Consider the following 17,432-nt stretch of genomic DNA (forward strand, 5'->3'; position numbering starts at 1 on the left):
ACGCACACATAGCAGGAGACCATCCCTACCCTGAGGAGTTTAGAGTCTACAGCAGTCAAACAAGGTAAAGGGTGAGGGAGAAAGAGATGAATATCCACTGTTATTTACCTCAGTGTCTACCTATATCCGTTATTGTTCACACCTGGAAAAAAAAATGCAGCACTGATTCCTAGGAGAGACAAGCAAACCACCTTTCCTTCTGCCCCTGCTCATGGCAGGGGGGTTGGACTAGATGGTCTTTAAAGGTCCTTTCCAATCCAAGCCATTCATGATTCATAGTATCACCCACAGGGAAAACCAAACTACGTTTCATCTAACAAGAATAAAACATAGGCTAAAGTATCCCCCGTACAAAAGCTGACATGGATTTGTGGCCCTATCTCTCATCAGGGATTATCCCCAACTGCTGGTAATTTGCTGTCAGGGAACACACTCAAGGACCTTTAAAAAATAAAATAAAATAAAATATTGGTTATTTTGAATGTTTAAGCTTTACCTTGGTGTTTTCTGGTAATTATAAGATATATTCCCAGCCTTTCTTCTTCCCAGGCTGTTTGAGCAAAGGTCCCAAGAAGGCTGCAGAGACTACAGGGCAAAGGCAGGTTCTGCTTCAGAGCTGAAGCAACGCTTGGGAGTGGGAAAAGGTACCTGAACACCTTATACTGGGGAAAACAGTTACCCTCGCCTTAATACAGAGGCTGAGCAAGCACCAGAGACAGCACATTGGATTTGCAGTGAACTCAGCTCCTGGGGAGAAGATCTGCAGGGAAGGGTTCAGCTTTGCATGCTGAAGCCTTACTATCTTGCAGGCAGGAAAGGAGGCTTCAAGCTGCACAGACAGTGATCCTGGAATAAAACAGACTATTTAAATCGCATGCAGTGGGCTTCATTCAGGAAAAATGTCCAGGTATAATGGTTTTCTTGAAAAGATCTTTTGTAAATGAAAAAAAAAAAAAAAAAAAAAAGAAAAAAAGGAGAAAAAGAATGACACGGAATGACAACCATTCAGATTTATGGATGTGTTTTTAGATAAATCGGGGTATTTACAAAAATCCTTTCCCCTGTTGTGCTTGCATTAAGACAGGATGACTTACTGTTAGCTCTAAGCAGTGGGACAGGGTTCTCTCTCAACAACAAAAATGTCTCAAAACGGTTTACACTGGCTGTGTTTAAAGAGGAGTGGACAGGGAGCATGGCCCATGAAGAGGGATCGCATCTCCCCTGAGGAATAACCGCCAGGGTTTTTCAGCTGAGGTTACGTGGGAACACAGTGCTGAGAGCCAGCACCACCACTGACTGCCAGTGCTCCCTGTGACAACAGCGTTCCAGCTATCTTAATTACATAGCCAGTGGTTAAAGAGTGCATGTTTTAAACCTTTGGCAATCTCCCTTTTCCGAGGCAGGAAAAAAAAAAAAATATCCATGGGGCTTGGGGTCAAATAGGTATATTGTCTGGTAAATGTACTGAAATCTGCACCGACCTTATTTCCTTATTTCAGCAGTGAGGACAGCCTGGTTTCTCCTTCTTGTTCTCTTATTTATTCTCTGTCCTTCACTCTTTCATTCCTTTATTTCTTATACAAAGCTACATTAGTTTACAGCCATCTATAAGAATACCTAACAAAAAGTTACATTTATGATTTTTTTCCCCAAAAAATAATTGCTGTCTTTAACTGCTTTCCCAAACCAGAACATCTAATAGTCTTAATGGAAACACAGCGGTGTGCTCCTAGCAGCTCTGCTCTACTGGGTGATGTAACAGTGATATAAATGCCATTCTGACTAGTTTTGAGTTGGGGCAGCAATAAAAGATAAAGCAGAAAATTGGTGACAAAGATAAAGCAGAAAATTGGTGACAGGCTGCAGTGGACGATGATGTTGTTTTGGAAGAACGAATACTGTTTGGAAGGATTAGATGTTGCAATCCCAACAGTAAGTCAACAAAAAGGCACCATAAAAGGAATAGTCAGGGAGCAGGCATCCAATTACTAATGCAAAATAATGCCATTTATACTTTGATTCCAGTCCTAATTACCCTGCTATGATTACCATTAGCCCTTGTAACATCACCCTTTGGCAGCTCTCTAGATGAAGTCACAATACACTTTCTCCCTCGAAGAGCTTCTAATCTTAACCACTGATGTGCACAAATCGTGAGGGGAACACCCAGAACAAGGCAGGACAGCAGGGCCAGGCTGCCAGGGCTTTCTGGGGCCAGATCGAAGCCAGAGGGACAGAGTACAGAGAGGTCTGGCCACGGCCCCTGCCTTGGGGCTGAAATGATCCTTACAGCCTGCTCCCTGCATCAACCAGCCACTTATGGGCTAAGCTAAGTGGCTAAGAGACTGGGTTTACCCCAGAAAGAGGAACAGTTTGAGCATGGTGTTGAAAATTAGATGCTCCTGTCCTTCATTTGTAACACAGATGCTGACCAGCAGGAGCGATCAGTGCGGGACACGTGGGCACCACCCACACGGGCTAGCTGAGTATTTGTGCCCCCTGGTTAAGTGACAATTTTTCCCTCATGCTTTGTCTTCTTGCTTCTTTGGAAACTACCTGCTCCTGCTCACCAGAATCACCTTTTAATTTCCCCCATGTGTCTCCTATTAGCGGCCCCAGCGGCTGCTGGCGCCAGCTATCTCGCAGTGCCACGGGGGCCAACCAGCTGGTAGACAGTGGCAAGATTCCCAGGGCTTGTTATTTTCTGAGCTCAGGGCAATCAAAGCTCAGCAGCCAATTAATGACACCGAATGAAAGCGAACATAGCCCAAGCAACAAAGATAAGCTGCATTGACAGGGGTGAAAAGAATCGTTTAGAAAAGAATCATTTGCCTACAGCACTGCACGCTGGAGGCAGATGTAAGGAGAGGAAGAGGAAATGCAGGAACGCAGCTTGTTAACGTGAAACGCGTGAAATCGGATTAGGAACTGGGGCAAAATCCTGCCTCCAGTCCAGCGTGTGAGAGCTTTACCCTCGATGGCAGATAGCAGAAGTGCTCAGAAGTTAACGACAGTTTGTAACAGGATCATCCTCAGAACTGCCAGTGTGTTCACACCAGTTTTGTGCTGAAATATGAAAACCACAGCTTCACCCAGCCACTTGTTAACAATACCTGCCAAGTACGAAATTATCAAGAAAACCTTGGCCATGAGCCTTTTTCACAAGGATCAAGCAATTAAAAGAGTTAGACAAAGTCTTACAAACAGCATAAAGCATTTGTGCTTCACACATAAGACGAAAATGACATGTTTTAAACAGAGAGATACTGAAATTTCAGGCCTGATACTTTAGTCCAGTGTTTGATTTAAAGGGAACAATAATCATATCCCACTTATCTCACTGATAAAGAACATGGGACTGCCACAGTCAGCCTGGACAGAAGCCAAGGCAAACCCAAGCAGAGCTGAGGATTTGTGTTGAGGTGACTGGGTCGCAAACGATGGTTGTGTATCCAAATCAATTTGTTCATTTCTGGAAAAAATGGATTAATTTGTTTCTAATCAAAACAAAGAACTATTCATTACAGTGTGGATGATAAATAGACATAGCCAGGATTTCTAATGGTTTTATTTTATTTTATTTTATTTTATTTTATTTTATTTTATTTTTTTTTAAAGAAAAGGTCAAGTTAATTGCCTGTCCCTCCAAATAATGAAATTTAGGCTTGTCTCCCTGCAATGCACACTTCCATCACTTTATCCATGGTAATTTCAAACCTCATGCTGATGGACCTTCTACTCCAAACTCCTTCTCCTGCGCTATAGCCCCCAGTGACTCTCAACTCTCCTTTCAGTTGTTCCAGCTCTTGTCCTCCTATCTGGATTCTCAAACACTAGCAGCTATTTAACCAGTTCCCTTTGCTAACCATTGCGTAAGGAGAAGTTGATTTAGTGAGGACAACCGTGTCTCCTGAGGCCTCGTCACCTCTGCTGCTGCTATCCAAGCTAGGCCACTCATGCTCAGCATTCTGCCTCTTCTCTTCTCCCTCTTGAAAAGCAGGATTATGATAGCCATGAGAGGCATGGAAATCCACTAGTTGGAGACCTCTGGATGAATAATGTTACCAAAACGCAAGGCATAATTTATTTTAAACTTGTCCTGGCAACCTTTGGGTCTAAATCCCTGATAATGTTTGATTGGCCCTGTTGTGAACCCCAGCTTCATCGATCCCACTCTGATAGCAAAGCCTCTGAAGCCCATCCTGAGCAAACACACTGACAGCATTTCATGGGCACTCGGTGCTGAGGCCAACAGCAACGCTCACTTGTGAAAAACTTGCAGATGCTCCAACAAAACACTTGGAAGACCAAGACTCAGTAGATCTGCAGCCCAGAATGACATTGGCCTGCCCCTACCCCTCATCAAGTGCCAAATGCTCGGTGCCAGAACTATTCAGCAAATTTTTAACTCTTTAAACAAGCATGAACAAACAACCCCTTTGTTTACTCAGAGTTCTCCTGACTGGGTAATTCTGAAACAAGATTTCCTATGGTGTGACCTCGCTCTCATTTTCTGACTGATAAGAACACGAGCACTTTAGAGAGGTCAGAAGAGGAAAAGAGCAGCTCGGGGAGCTGGTGCCGTGATGGTAAAGCCAAAACTTTCTTCTCCTCCAGTCAGTAACTCTCCCTTGTCGAGTGCCCACTGCTCGACTGAAGGAAAGCACCCAGGCTCTGCAGGTGTATAGAGCACGTTATAAGTCCAAGGGACAAGAGCACGCTCTGAATCAGAGGGAACTGAAGCTGGTGTGTGCCCTGCCGCTTGTCACCGCGCAGGCAGAAGCAGGTCACGTCGCTGGCACGAGGGAGGCAGCCAGCAGCACGTCCCTCTCCTGCACAGGGAACTGCTGTCCTTCCAACCACTACCAGCCCTACATTCAGTTCCCTGCGCTCTGCTCCATCCCTTCTCACATCTGAAGTTGCAGGGGTTGTTAGGTTTTATTTTTGAAGCTACCAGATTGAGTCTTAATTATTTAAGCATCTTCCGGATTTAGAAAGCTGTTTTGGCTGTGAAAGTAACACTCGGTGCAATCATATCTCATCAATAAACCATGGGGAAAAAAAATAGGTATGCCTGTTGAGAAGCAACTTTATTTAAAGCACGTTTCAAAGTCAAGTTCAGATTTATAGATGTGAAAAGACCTAACGTTGGTCACGTTTCAACAAGTGCATGACGTTTTAGCTCGCTAACAAGAATGTGAGAAACAAGGGGACTTGCACTTCATTACATTAACTTTGCTGCCAGCAAGATAGGAGGGATCACAGGATCTCCCCTCAAACCAGAAGGAATGCTTCTGTAGCATCCCAAATACAGACTTGGGCAAGAGGTCTCTAGAAGGATGTACTTATTTGAGAGTTATGCTAGCTTTCATGTTTTTTTTTTTGTTTGTTTGTTTGTTTTTGTTTTTTCCCAAAAGCATTAAGACTTGTGACTGCTCACAACTTACTGAATACTGTTACAAAGTCTCAAATCACACACAAAATAATCATACAGGGGGTTGTTCCTTCGAAAAGCAAGGGAAATGGGAAATTTGGGCTTTTAAATCCAAAATATATTCCTATTAACATCTTACTGTGGTCAAGAAGTAAGCTAGCACTGTGGCGTGGCCTTGACGACCAATATGGAGAAAGATATTTGGAGAAAGATTTTTTTTTCTTGTTCCAATATTAAAGAAAGGTTTTTATTTGTTTGGTTTTTTTTTGTTTTTCTGATGGCAGTGGGCAAACACGCTGTTACGATGTTGCCTGTGTACAACAAGACCATCACCCGCAGGACCTCTTGGTACTCTGAACTCAAACCAGGTTGCAACACACTGCTTAGGCCAAGTGGCCACCGACATGGGATTATTACAGGATGAAAGGGATATTGCAGGGTATCGGGCTGGCAAGGTTAGCCTCGGTGGCTTTATCTGCCAAAGTTGAGCACCTCTTTGCTCCTGCAGCTGTCTAAAACTGCTAATGGTGTGGTTTGTTGCTGCCCGTTGAGCATGGACACTTGGCTTTGACTACAGCTCGGGCAAATTGCTGCTGTGTCCCTCATGAAGCAGGGCTGCTCTTTGTTCCACAGCATGGGAATAAAAATTGGCAGGGACCTCTGGAGATCTCAGCCCACCCTCTGCCGAGCAGGATCCCCTAGAGCAGGTTACACAGGATAGATAGCATCCAGGAGGGGTTTGGTTATCTCCAGAGAAGGAGACCCCACAGCCTCTCCGGGCAGCCTGTCCCAGCACTGTCACCTCCCAGCAAAGAAGCACCCCTCAACTTCAGACAGAAAACTTTTTTTTTTGGCGACACTTTTATTTAGCAAAGAAACAGAACAAACTCTTATAAACATGAACTGCTGGCACGAGGGCGTGAGGGCCAGCCCGAGAGGGACAGGCGTGGGGTACAGGGGCAAGATGGGGGCTGCGGGCTCCATTTTGTCCTCACAGCCCCCGGGGCCGCCCGCCCCGCCGCGGGGCCCATTCGGATGGGTTCGGGTCCGTTCGGGTCCGTCCGGGTCCGCTCGAGTCCGTTCGGGTCCGTTCGGGTCCGTTCGGGTCCGTTCGGGTCCGCCCGTCTCGGCCCGGTCCGGTTCGGCGCCAACCGCCGGGGGCGTGTCCGGGAGGTTCCCCAACCTCTCCCGAACCTTCCACCGCCGCCGGATTGGCCCCCCGCCGCCCATGACGTCAGAGCGCGCCCCCCTCTCTCTCGCTCCCCTCCCTCCCCTCCCTCCCCCCCGCATCCCTCTCCCCACCCGCACCACCGTGACGTCACGGTCAGCCCACGGGCGGCCTGGGGGCGGGGCCTCCCCGCTCAAGCCCCGCCCCCGGCCCCGCCCCCGGCCCCGCAGCGCGCCCAGTGCCGGCCGGTGCTGCCCGCGCCCCAGGTACGGCACCGGGGGGGGGGGGGCGCGGGTTTTGAGGGGATTTTGGGGGGTTTTGGGGCTCGGGACGGGGATGGGGCGCAGGGAGGGCAGCAGGGGGGGTCCCCCCGTGGGCAGCTTGGGGAGCATGATGCAATCCCGCATCGCCATGGCTACCGCATCTCCCAACTTGGGGCTGCGCCGTGCCCGGGCACGGGAAGTCCTTGGGGCGGGGGGGGGGCATGGAAAAAAAGGGGAAAAATTAAAAAAAAAAAAAAAAATTAAATTTAAAAATTAAAAAAAGACGCGCACGGGAAGTGTGGGGGGGGAGTTCCTCTTGTCCCCATAACCCCGCCACGCGTGTCTCTGCCCACGGGCCGGCCCCTGGGAGGGACACACGGACGGACACACGGACATGGACGGACAGACGGATGGACACAAGGACACGGACGGACACACGGCCTCCGAGCCTCCCCATGTGGCTGGAGCGTGGCTCCGAGCATCCCGTGCCATGGGGGAAGGGGGGAAAATCCCGAGTGGGGTGCTGGTGGTGGTGCTGCTGGGGGTGCTGGTGGTGCTGGGGGTGCTGGGGGTGAAGGGGGCTAGGACATGGTGGGGAAGGGAAGGACCCCCCCAGGCAGCGGGTGCTGCTGCATGGAGGATGCTTCCGGACAGGAAGCCTCGGCAAAGGCTCGCTGTGCGGCTGGCAGCACGCCCTGCAGCTGGAGACGGCTCCCCCGGCCACGGCCCCGTGGCAAAGTTTGGGGTTAGGTCGCTGCCAGGGTGTGGGGGACGTGGTGGTGGTGGTGGTGTTGGCTGGGGCTCCTGCTCAGCATGCTGCCGGCTGCTGGCTGGGGATGGTCCTGGGGTGGTTCAGTCTTTTGGGGTATTCGTGTTTGAGTGCACAGAGCAAGGATTTCCCATGCAAACCTTCCGGGGTGGGAGCCCCCTTCCAGCTCTGCAGACCACCAAAATCAGCGATGTCCACAGTGACACCCACCAGCAGGGCTCGTGGCCCCAAAACGATGCTGGAATTGTGGGTTCTGGGCTGGATTTTCTACAAACGGCACCAGCGATGCCTGCTGGAAGCACATGTCCTTCGTAAAAAGCACTGCACTTTGTGTAGTTCGGGGTATTTTACGTAGCAGCAGTTGATGAAGTATCTCAGTGTGTGTGTACTTGTAGCGTAAAGGCAGCATCCGTAGGGTTTTTCAGCTGATGTGCTCTCTGACCGCCCTTGGGGTATGCTCAGCGCAGTATTTTTAGTAAGTTGTTGTTGCCTTCACGTCGCTCAGCACGAATTCCTCCTGCCGCATTCCTCGCCCTTCGTGCAGTGGGAGCTGAAATCAAATATTTTGGATTCTCTCCTCTTATCTCCTCTTTTCCTGCTGACCTTCCTTTTATGTTGCTTACCAGAGGAATTAGCTCAGAGATTGTCCTGCCGTCAGCAGGACGACGAAACGTGTAAATGTGTCAGGTGGAAATAACCCCAGACGTGTGGCAGGCTGCTGGGCACTGACTGAAGTTGCTCATTTTGCAGCTTTTGGAGCAGATTTTTGGAGATGTGTTTGAAAATTCTGACTTTTTGGCTGCAGAAACAAATGTTTCAGGTTTCCAGGCTGCTTGTGGTGTTCTCGTTCAGGTGATGACAGGTGGAAAGCCCAGTGCTGAGGCTGAATCAGAGCTGCCTGGGTGGGAGCGTGATCTGTGGAAGTTTTGTTCAGCTGATAACCGGTGAAATGCTTTCACACAACAAGCAGACCTTAAACCCTTTTCCCCTTTACCTTCCTCATTTCTGGGCCACAGGCATTGCGACATGAAACACTTGTGTTGCTGCAGAGCCCAAAAACCCACCCATGTAGTGGCAGTGCTCGAGCAGAGGAGCCCTCGCTAGGTTAAAGCACTCCCTTTTGCCTTCCCCAGCCTGGTGGGCTTGATGGAGCGAGCCCCCCGATTACTGCCATCCGTGCATCACCTAAGGGAAATATTTTGTGAGAGGAGACCTGAAAAGCCTCTAGGAGCAGTCAGGCTCCTGGTGGGTTCCTTATTGCCCACGGTGAGGGTTTGTCACAGAGCCCAGGGTGCTGCCTCACCACTGAGGAGCCCAGGCCACCCAGCTCCAACCCCCTGCCATGGCAGGGATGCCTCCCGCCAGGCCTGGTTGCCCAAAGCCCCATCCAGCCTGGCCTTGAACACTTCCAGGGAAATACTTCTGTGTCTCACTCGTTTCTTGCTTGATTTTGAGGCCATGCACGAGCTGACCCTGTGCCTGTTGTGAGGTACCGAAGTTCCTCTTGAGGTTTGCCAGCTCTTTGCGGAGGTGAGGAGGGCGCGTATTGATTCTGGTGCTTTTTGCTGTAGCCTCTCCCCCAAGCAGCCACACAACTTGCTTGTTTTGTCCTCTTCATCTTTGCCCTCTTTCATTGCAGTGTCTGAAATTGGTCTCACAGCGAGATCCGTAAAGCTGTTTAAACATGTGAGTGCTTTAAGGCCGCTGGCCTAAACTTCGCAGCAACATCCTCCTGTCTTTAAAGTGCAAGCCGATACCCTTCCGGGATGCAACACATGCTTTTAAGCCGTTCAACTTCAGAAAATGATGCTTGCTGCATGCCTTTCGGGCTTCAAAACGCTGCACTAAACTGACAACAAGCCTTGTAATCTGTGGCTGTCTTGTCATCTGCAGTGTACTCTCTGATTTGCGTTGTGATTCCCAAACGCGCTGCTCCTGCAGACCAAAGCGTTTGGCACGCTAGCGTCAGAAACGCTTTTCCCCTCAAAGATCACATGCGTTCGTCCACGTGCAGGCAAAAGAAGAGAATAATTAAGGAATTACGTCTAGTCTGTTTGCAAACTGCCTGCCAGCTCAGCTGCTTTGCCGAGTGCTGTTCAGGTGCCACGCTCAGTTTTGCTACCAAGGCGCCTCTCAGAGTTGCAATGGGCTGTGTGTGCGGTGACTCTGCTTAAAATAATTTTACTCCCTAAAGCTTACTGCCTTGGTTTCTCTGTTAGTGTGTTGGTGTTTGGGATGCATTATCTGACGGGGTAAATAAGAGCACAAGAACAAACTTGCCCAAAGTATGCGCTCTGTGAGCGCTCCCCCAGCGCGGTCTGTGCGCTGAAATTATTTCATTTCCTTGATCAAATGGTTGACTCACGTGAAGCACAAAGCGTCGAGCATGTGGAAAGCACAATGGCAGTCTAATAAACTCCCTCACCAGGTGTACAGTTTTTAGGGATGCAGGCTGCTAGATGGGGTTGTCCCTTCTCCAGGAAGAAATGAATCACCCTGCATCTGCCGAGCTCACTGGGATTGGGTCTCAGCATCATCCCACTGCATCCGATGTTCTGCCTGCCCCTATTAAAGCATTATTAGCTATATAGGTTATGCCTCAGTACTGATAGCTTCATTAATGACCAATGGCATATTGAGGAGGTAGGAATATGAAAACCTTTCCTGAACTCGTATTTATACTACAGCTGTCTGGATTTAATTGACCTCTGTGTTAAGGCTCTGTGCTGAGCATTTGTCTGCCAAGTGGGATGTTTTTTGGGCGATGACTAAACACGCCAAGTTGTAGGAATATTTTCGGGAAACAGGACTTGCTTGTGAAAAGCAATAGCAGACATGGAATAAACTTCTCTTCCCTGCAGTTTTAAATTCTGCCGTGCTCTGTGCTTCCTACACAATCGCATCCTTGAGGATCCGCGGTCAGTCGTTTACACAAAGTGACTATTTCCCTTCTGCTATCGCTTCAGAGTGCTCCTCTCTCTCTCCTTCTCGTGACCTTGAGGAAACTGTTATTCTTCTTGCCAGCTGTATTTGCTGTGGCTGGAGGATAAGGGCTCTCTTCCCATGCACAGGCTGAGGGCTCTGCTGTGAAGCGAAGGAGATGGGCTTGAGTTCAAATGACACGCAAGTTTTTGAGGAATGCGTGTGTTGATAGATGTTTTCTGTTGGTGTCACAATTCTTAGGGATGTTACTCACGACAGACCCAAACGAGCAGGTATGAAATTGCAGAATATTGCCCTAAGGCTTATTAGACCAAATACACATTACAGCACCCTGTAAGATTAATTTGGTAATTCATAAACATGCATATTTTTGTTAATACTATAACAAACCTGCTGTGGAGCATGGAAGATGAAGGCAGCCTTTGCCCCTCTGCCGAAGGGCTCCCTGGCTCGGGCTGGTGACGGGGAGATGCTGACATCCCTTGGGTGCCCTATGGGCACCGGTGTGGGTTTGGCAGGCTTGGAGCAGACCATGGCCTGGTGGAAGAGCCCCTCCACCAATTCTGAGGCTATTCCAGCAAGCACTACCTGCCAGCAGACTGCAAAATAAACTCAAACCGTGGTATCTGTACTTAGGTAGGGGCAAATCAGGTTTTGAAGCTCTTAGAAATGGGCAAAAATATCTGCTTGTAGGTTCACGGCTACTTTGTCTACTGTCAGTAGACTTATCCGAGCATAGGGGTGTGGGTCATGTGTTGGTCCTGTGTCCTCAGCTCTGGTTTCAGTCAAGATCTGGGAAACTGAAAATCTTTGTACCTTGATCTTTGTAGGCTTCCCCTTAGGCATGCTATTCCCATGCACGCAATTTAATCAGAAGGCTTCTCTTAACCTCTTCCTGAAGGATTATTTCTTGTTCCCAGCTGGCTTTTAGAAGTGCTGATCATCCCCATCTCCTCGCCAAGCAGTAGGGAGAATCTCTGACTCCAATAACAATAATTAAACCATTAACCAGTTCGCAGGGTGACGTTCTGCGACGCTTAACCCTGCCCTTTACAAAAAGAAACTTGAGAAACCCTCCTGCCTGCTACAGTTTAACTCATGAGGCAGTTTTTGTGTGGCTCTTGCAGTCAGCTGAATGCACGTATGTTCAGTTCATTCATGACCTGGTAGTTGTAGGACAACTGTGGGTAGAGAGATGTGGAGCTGGATTGGGCTCTGGAGGCCACAATGTGAGTTATGCTTGCGTTTTTATGTACATGCTAACAATGCTGTGCTAGTTGCAGGGTAGTCAATGTGTACAGTGAAATTCTGGGCAAGCATCCCCATCACCTTCTTAAAAGGTAGCATAAGGGGTATGGGAAACATAACCATAAGGGAGCACTAGCAATATGTGGGGTAGCAGACCCAATACCCGGTGATGGAGGGAGAAGACACCAGGCAAGTCAGTAAGGACTTCTACTCCTGCTGCCTTTGGGAAGCTTTGCCTCTTCTCTTTCCAACCAGGGAGGGAAAAAAGGAAAAAAAAAAAAAAAAGATACATTTGTTCCAGAAGGGTCATTGCATTTCGGTGTAGATTATTGCCCTGGTAATGCAATAGCTGCTTATATGTAAAAATTTGGCAGGGGCATAAGCCGTTTTTAGAGCTGATGGCAGTGTCGTACCCCTTGTCATGAGACTTTACACGGCTCTAGCTCTGTCTTCTGGTTTTGCAGCCTTTATTAGGTTCCCGAGTAGTCCCGAAACCTCCAGGGGTCTTTGAGGCAGTACTCAGTGCTTCGCTTCTACCTGGCAGGTTCCCGAAACCTTTAACTTCGTTACCCTTTCTTCTGCCCTTTCAAAGCCATCATCAGCTGCCTTTAAAGCAGGCAAAGGCAAGCTGTGAGCCTGACAATGCCTTGCAGAACAAAAATAACATGCTTTGGTACTTTTTTATCTTTTATATTGATTTCTTGCTCTATCACCGCAGCTAAGTGCTTGCATTAAGATACAGGAAGGGATCGCTAATGTTATTTCCAAAGGTTTTTCTATCATTTTTTTTGAAGTTGACCACCTAACTGACTTGTTTCTTCTGCCTTCAGTGCAGATCTCGTTTAGATAACTTATTCGGGTAGAAGCCCTAGTTGAGTAACTGCAAAGCTATGGTGAATTTTCAGTTGTGCAGGCTAAATGCTTCTCAGTTTTACAGAACACACATCAGGCTCAAATGATGCACAAACCTAGGTGTCAGCTGCATGTAGTACAGGTCAGGTCTCTCCGTGTTTGTGTGGACTGGCTTTGCCTGTCAAAATAGATATTCAAGAAGCTGTTGAGGTATAAATCTGAGTCCTCAGGGACATAGTTGGTGAGAACATGGGGATTTCGCCAGGTTTTAGCCACCATTTAGAGTGTGTAAAATGATCATTTTGGAGTGATGGATGTGTATGCTTCAGTGCTGTGCTTCCTTTGAAGGAGACAGCTGTACCTGACCCTACAGTGCTGGGGACTGTAAGTGGATTGCCAAGCGTGTGCATGCAGCAGATCATCAGTAAAGTTAAGGGGTTTTCTACCCTGCTTCCCCTTTCATTTTTCCTTGCTGTGCCTTTTCTCTCTTCTCTATTTTTCTCTTTATCTCGTTTTCCAGCATTGCCTTGTAAAAGCTGATTCAGCAGGTGCTCAGGGAGGTTGCTGTGCAAAACAAGCGAGCAGGGCTGGCGTCTGTGCTGAGCCGACGGAGGAGTCCTGGGCTCCGATCGGCAGGCGAAAGATGTGGTTCCTCTCTGCCAGGAGCCCAGCCAATCCCCACCTTAAGCTATTCTCATCGTGAACAGGATGTTAAAAATTTTTTTTTTTCTTTCTCTGTTCTTCCACCACGTAACAGTTGCTGCGTGAGGTTGTGAACTTGAGCATTTAGCTTCCTTCATCAGGAATAGCAGGTCTGCCTAAACGAAAAGTCCCTTTTTTGTCGTTTATTTTAGAGATGGCACACCTGTTTGGAGGACTTGTGTTTCATGGTGATAAAAGCATCGTGGAACAACAGCCTCCAGCCACCAGCATCATCTTTTAATGTTTACAAATTTGGTTTGTGGAAGAGGTTATTTTGGACAAAAGCATGTTTTGCTTTTAATATACATGAAAAATAGAGTCATGGTGGTGGCGAGAGACTGGTGGGGAACTTTCATAGAGCTGCCAACTTTATCAATAAGCAATTTTGTTGTCTGCAACATGCAGTATCCTACACGGTCTCTACGAAACATATACAAAATAGGTGCACCGCAGAATGCAAAGGTTTGGCGTTGCTTCCTGAGCAACTTTTAATATATTACTATTCATGCCATAGGTGTGCACAAAGTTCTGCTGTGGAGGCTAAAGAGCTTAGCTTTTTCCTAGGGTTTGATGAGTTGCCTTACAAGAGCGGCTAATGAAGCACAACTTAATTCTTTCCCATCTTCCACTCTTGGCAAAATATTAGTGCTTATAAAATGTAGCGTAGGTTAGGTTTTCACTTTGCTGTTAGCAGAAAGGAGGAAGCTTCATTTTCCCTTATAAATCACTTCCTAATTATCTAGCAATGTGTTTTTCTATATAATGAATTTAATTACAAGCTCTGGGCATCGAGTTAAACTGTTTGGAATTATCAGAAATGAAAGTCATTGAAAGTCAGTCTTGGGCTGCTGTACTCAAGGCTTGTCTCAAATCACTACTAAGGACTTAGATTATTCTTTTTTACAGTACGATGCGATTTAGTGCTGAGAGGTAGGATACTGATGGGTATCCCCTCTGTCTTCTAAGGTCTTTATCTGCAGACTGACTGTTGTTGTGTAGTAGTTTTCAGTCATATTCACCTGAAGCCCTGTGTTTAGCTTTTTTATAATTTTCCGTGTATTTCTTTTCACTGTCTCTGGTTCTGTTGGAGTATTTTTGCAGATAAAATGAAGCATTTAAGTTGCCTTGTCATAGGATCACAGAATGGTTTGGGTTGGAAGGGACCTTTAATTTCATCTGGTTCCAACTCCCCTGCCCTGGGCAGGGATACCTCCCAGCAGACCAGGTTGCCCAAAGCCCCATCCAGCCTGGCCTTGAACACCTCCAGGGATGGGGCATCCACAGCTTCACTGGGCAGCCTGTGCCAGGGCCTCACCACCCTCTGAAGGAAGAGTTTCCTCCTTATATCTAATCCAAATCTCCCCTCTTTTAGTTTAAAGCCATTCCTCCTCGTCCTATCACTGCACTCCCTGACAAGGAGTCCCTCCCCAGCTTTCCTGTAGGCCCCCTTTAGGTACTGGCAGGCCACTGTAAGGCCTCCCCAGAGCCTTCTCTTCCATAAGCTGAGCAACCCCAGCACCCTCAGCCTTGCCTTCGTAGGAGAGGTGCTCCAGCCCCTTGATCATCTTCATGGCCCTCCTCTGGACTCATTCTAATACATCCATGTCCTTCTTGTGCTGGGGGCCCCAGAGCTGAACACTGGGGTCTCAGGAGAGCAGAGCAGAGGGGGACAATCACCTCCCTCAGCCTGCTTCCACACTTCTTTTGATACAGCCCAGGATACGGTTGGCTTTCTGGGCTGCAAGCACACATTGCTGGCTCATGTCGAGCTTCTTGTCAGCCAACACCCGCTAAAGAAGTCTATCTTTAGTCCCCAGCTGTGCTTTCTCTTGATAGTTCACTTTGTCCTCCTTCACCTTAAGCCCTGCACTCTCACAGCTGGCTTGGACTGAGTCCATCCCTGGGCCTGCATTTATCAAGACAGAAAGATAGCGATGCTTCTTAAATTCCACTTCATTTTGTATTTTGAACATCTTAGCTCTTTTTTGTTTCTGCTCTTTACAGCACAATAATCTGTGAGTTCATGCTATAATAATTATATTTAAGACATCTCTACAAGCTAGCTCTGCATGACATTAACATACTTTGTATGACCTTCTGTTATTTAAGGTTTGTGTTTTTTTTGCCTGCAATTCTTGCACTTTCCCCCATATCCTTTCTCACATGTGAAATGCAGTGTGTACAATGCATTTCATTTTGGCCTTATTTGAATAGCGTTCTATAATTTTGCTTTAAAAATAGGGGCACCTTTCTCTTTATAGGGAAGAAAACCATTGTGCTGGAATTTCCTGCTGGATTCTGCAGGTGCCTGCATTTTTTGTATTGTGGACTTGTAGAGAATGGCTTGGCAGCTGTCGGATGTTGCAGGCAGTGTTTTTCCTTTGAGTAACCTTTTTAAAGTTCTTAGAAAGAATCGGCGATAAGATCACAGCAAGCTTTACCACGACTGCCTTTCCCCTTGGTTGGTCTTTCTCACCCGAAAGCAAACAAGAAGACACGAGGGACTGCATCCTGGAGCAGGGTCTTCTGATGAAGCAGTACTTATGAAAGTGCTGCCAGCATCAAAGGAAATCTGCAGGTAGAATTGCTTCCTTTCCCAGTTAATCCAGGATTCAGTGATCCTTCCAGCAGCCCTTGGTAGGCTGTTGACTTGGTGCCCCGTATCAAATGCTGGTTCTTGGCAGCGGAGCACAAAGCCAGTGTAGGGTCACTCACAGGTACATCCTAAAGCTCTTCAGGCCCCCCCTGGCTCTCAGCTTCTGTAACAGAAATGCTGCCAGCTGGCTGCCCGCTGGGCTTATTAGCAAATCTGTAAATGAAGTGCTGCCAGGTGCCCGTGTTGTACAGGAAGGGAAAGGAGGGGGTGATGAGAATGAGGCGTCTGTAAGAAATCTCCTGCCTCCTCTTCCTCTGCCCCTTTAGTAGGACATGTCTTCGCTTCTGACACTGCTTGTCATCACTGGGCAGGAGAAAAATCCATCTTGCCTTCCACCGATGAGTTTTAACTCCTTTGTCCCATGGAAAAGAGAGTAAGATCTGAATGCTTCAAAGGCAGTTGCTTTTCTGAGTGATGAGCACTGTATTTTTTCACTGTTTTGAAGGCAGGGGGGTTGACAGGACTTAGGTCTGTGTCTCATGAGTCAATCGTTTCATCAAGGAAATTTAAAAATTCTTCAATGCAGAGACTGTGCCAAGAAAGCATTTGCAGAATTTGTTAGCTGCAGGGTTTTGTTCTGAGCGGCATGCTGCCATGGCCTAATGGTGGTACCCTAAATATTTTTCCTTCTTCTCTTCTCCATGTTACTTTTCCCACCGTTCTGAGAACTTCTTTGGCACCTTCTTCTGTTTCAAGCCAGCAGTCATTCGTGCTTGCCTGACTCTTTTTGATAGCACAGCTGTGTGTAGCGAATGGTGCTGCTGGGCAGGATACTTGGCATCTTAAAATGAAGGCACCAACTATCCGTGCAGCTGCAACCCTGATGATTAACTCATGTCTTCCAGGGGTACAGCAGGAGAATGCAAAAGTTTCAAGAGTGACTTCTTGTAGTGTGGCTGGCTGTGTGAAGAAACAGCAGCAAGATAAGCTGTGGGCTGGGTTTACAGGGACAATGTGAATCTTTTCTTTCTTTAGGTAAAAGTGTAGAAACTCACTCTTTTTGAGGACCTTAGCTAATGCAGTGTATTGCATGTGTTTTTCTGCATCTTATATTCCACTGGGGAATTTACCATCTCCCCTGGCAATCCATGCTCAGTGGAAATCAGAGAAGCACTCAAATAAATAACGTGCAGCAACTTGCCTAATGTTGACTTGGTTGTGTAGGTGTTTTTTCCATGGGATTTAGTTTCCCGAGCACAAGTGGTCCTCCAACAGGTATTGTTTACCCATCTGAACGTGGGTTGTAGGTACACAGCTCAGCAGGGCATCTGGTTTTGGTTTTGTGTGCTCTGTTATCCCAGTACTCATCAGTATGGCATAATGTAGTGCTGCCTTTGTGACCATCACCCTCGCTTTCACAATCTGCCTCTAATTTCTCAGCTTTTTATTGGGTTACT

General features: G+C 47.5%; 1 protein-coding gene across 2 annotated transcripts in view; it reads left to right on the forward strand.

Annotated features, from left to right (window-relative positions):
- The first annotated feature begins 6,795 nt into the window (after positions 1–6,795).
- Positions 6,796–17,432, forward strand: part of ELOVL5 (ELOVL fatty acid elongase 5) — a 34,702-nt gene continuing 24,065 nt past the window's right edge. Inside the window, exon 1 of one of the 2 annotated variants that reach the window (XM_032185704.1) lies at positions 6,796–6,868. The gene's annotated coding sequence lies outside the window, so the exon portion shown is untranslated. Of the gene's footprint in view, positions 6,869–9,273; positions 9,321–17,432 lie in introns of those variants that run through there. The other variant, XM_032185705.1, reaches the window with a different exon arrangement.

Source organism: Aythya fuligula, chromosome 3, assembly GCF_009819795.1.
Source record: "Aythya fuligula isolate bAytFul2 chromosome 3, bAytFul2.pri, whole genome shotgun sequence".
NCBI classification, from domain to species: Eukaryota; Metazoa; Chordata; class Aves; order Anseriformes; family Anatidae; genus Aythya; species Aythya fuligula.